At 43.2% G+C, this 3,089-nt stretch overlaps 1 pseudogene; it reads right to left on the bottom strand.

Moving 5' to 3' along the window:
* Positions 1-273: 273 nt before the first annotated feature.
* LOC125922281 (uncharacterized) lies at positions 274-446 on the bottom strand (annotated as a pseudogene).
* Positions 447-3,089: the final 2,643 nt, after the last annotated feature.

Genomic DNA, 3,089 nt, shown 5'->3' on the forward strand with positions numbered 1-3,089 from the left:
ATGTTATACTTAATAATTTTTTAAAAACACAGAACTGCACTGCACTTTTCTCCAACTATGTTAGATAATACACAAAAGAAGATTTAACAATAGATTTTCATTCAAATTAATTTATTATGATTATTCTGTTGCTTCATTTTCCTACAAGACAACAAATATTGTGTGTGTATATTTCATGTTCTACCTTATTCCAGACACAAGGTATGGAATCCTTCAGGAATATATTCAACATAGAAAAATAAAATCATTTTAAAGAACATAAATACGATTGAGGCAATATGGAATGAGTTGAACTGTTTCAAACACACCTTCCCTAATCCCCTTGCTAAAGCTGGCACAAGACAATCTGTAATGAAAAGATAACCCTCTTCAAATTATGCGTTTCCTTAGAGGGAGGGTCTTATCAGACACTACACTTGATCTTAGCCAAAAGGCTGAGAAGCGATGGGGACTGTCTTTTCAGTTTTCCACTACAGCACAGAGTGAAATCCAGAAATTAGGAATACCCGCATTTGAGCCAAACTAGCAAATCAAAAGTGGGTGATAAAGAGACTGTATGTGTGTCCACAGCCAGAAAGAGAACCCCTGAAGTTTCTCTGTCACGCTTCGTGGTGACCCAGCAGTAGACAATGCACACAAGAGTGTGGGCGGAAAACAACACCGCTATTCGCATCCACTCTTTACATACCGCTCTACAGGACTGGCCCTGGGAAACGAAGATGACAGTGCGACGTCTACCCATATTCTTCAGAGATGATGCTCAGTTGAATCACTGTCCAAATAACACAGACGCTTTCTCTGTGTTACACTATGAAGTAAAGTGGCAACACACTGCTTCTTGCTCCCTTGTTCACGTGAAAACATATAAGCACTTAACAAATGTTGACTGAATAAACAAAGTGAAATCTCTGCCGGGGATACGCACGGGGGTGGAGCAGAATTCTGGGCGCCTGGTCGCCGCTCTATCCATGCCTGATAGTGCGGGATGAGGACAGACTAACGGTGCCTCATTCAAAGTCTGGTTCTTACCTCAACAGTCTGTGGAAAACCTGGTTTTCTCTGGAGCTGAGCGGCCATGGGTTACAAATTCCTGTCAGACACCCGGCTGGCACCCTGAATGTCTTAATAAACCAGGTTTTCATTCCAGGTCTAGAATTCATTCCATCTACTTATTTGTTCATCTGCTTAATAAACACTTATTAAATGACTACTTTGTGCCAAGCACTAATGATACAAAGCTTAAAAACATATTTCCCTCTCCTCAGGGAAAAAGAGACCATGACAAACAATGAGGTTAAGGGCAGTGACTGGAAGTGATACAGGGAGAACGCCAAAGAGACCGCCTGTCCCAGCCCAGGAACGAGGTGTCACGAGGGGTGGAGGGCACAAAGGTGAGTGAATCAACTGGTCAGTCTCAGAATAATTATCGTATGTTCTCCCAGAAGCAACAAGTAATCCTTTAGTAGGTCAGCTGGATTCAGGAATCACAGCTGATTCAAGTGATGCTCACAAAGTCGCCACTACCCAGATGAGGAGTAAATGCATATATGCTCGGCCCCTTGAGGAGTCTTCCACACCATCAGTTGGCAAGAAAGGGCCAGAGATGACTAAGGCAAACCCCATCCTCTACCAAGCACTTATGGAAGCCACAATGACCTCCAGAAAGACGGAGAAAGAAGGATGATAGTCATCGGTTCCAGGCACTGAGGCTAGAGGGGGATGGTCTGACTTTACTCCAAAGAGAAAGATTCAAGGGCACCTGGGTGGCTCAGTTGGTTGAGAGTCCCAACTCAATTTTGGCTCAGGTCATGATCTCACAGTTCATGCTGAGAGCAGGGAGCCTGCTTGGGATTCTCTCTCTCCTTCTCTCTCTGCCCCTCTCCTGCTAGCGCTATCTCAATCTCTCTCAAAATAAATAAACATTTAAAAAAAAAAAAGAAAAGGAGAAAGATTCAACTGTGGATAGATTCAACGCATGAGATCTTGGGACGTCTCAGAAGGACATAAATAGCACTAGACAGGGTGTCTATATAGGATACTATCAGGGTCCTCTACATTCACCCCAATCTACACACCAGTGGTCAGCAAAATACTGGGACAGTGAATGCGAGAGAAGCGATAGGAAGGGGTAACAAGTTACCAAGTAGAGAAAGCGGCAATTCATTCACTCAGTAAAGATTTGGCACGTGTCAGGCATTGTTTGTGGCTCTCATGCCATTTACATTCTGGTTAGAGAAACAAAGTAAGCAATTTCAAATTGTGATAAATACAATGAAAAAACACACAGAGTAATGTGAATGAGAGCCATGGGGTAATTAGGAAGACAAAGAGGGGGACTCCTTTAAATTGTGTGGTCAGAGGAGGCCTCTCAGAAGGGCTGATTTTTAAAGGCTAAGAAGAAACCAGTCATGCAATGAACTGGGAAGACAGTGTTCCAGGCAGACAAAACAAGTTCTGAGGTGGGAATGAGTTTGCCTGTATGTTCCAGTCATAGAAAAAAGGCCACCCTGAATGAGGGGAGGCCGGGGAGGGTGGCCAGGTAAGAGGAAGCCAGATAAGACAGGGCTGTGTATGCCATGGTAAGGAGTTTGGATTTTATTCCGCAAACACTTATCCTTTTCTTTAAGGACAGTTTCAAGTCTGCAGAGTTGATCTAACTGCTCATTGCCCTGTACTTTTTCTCTGTCCTACCCAGTAATGATAAGCTGGGGGCAAGGATGAAACACAGTAACACTCAAATACCTTTGGAGAAAATGTAAATTGGTGGCATCATTCTGGACAACAATCTACACTACCTAGTAAAGTTGAGGATATGCGAACCCAACACATGGAAGTTCCAGCCCTACACAGATAAATCCTAGAGAAACACACATTTACACAAGAGGACAAAAAACAAGCTTGTGCTTGCAGCATTGTTTGTAATCACAAAACACAATGTCCACCGACAGAAGAACAGGTAAACTGTGTTGTTATGGACTGAATGTTTGTGTTCCTCCAAAACTCATACGTTGAAATCTAATTCCCAGTGTGGTGGTATTTGGAGGGGGTGGGGGTGGGGGCTTTGGAGATAATTAGGTCATGAAGATAGA

Source organism: Panthera uncia, chromosome C2 (genome assembly GCF_023721935.1).
Source record: "Panthera uncia isolate 11264 chromosome C2, Puncia_PCG_1.0, whole genome shotgun sequence".
NCBI classification, from domain to species: domain Eukaryota; kingdom Metazoa; phylum Chordata; class Mammalia; order Carnivora; family Felidae; genus Panthera; species Panthera uncia.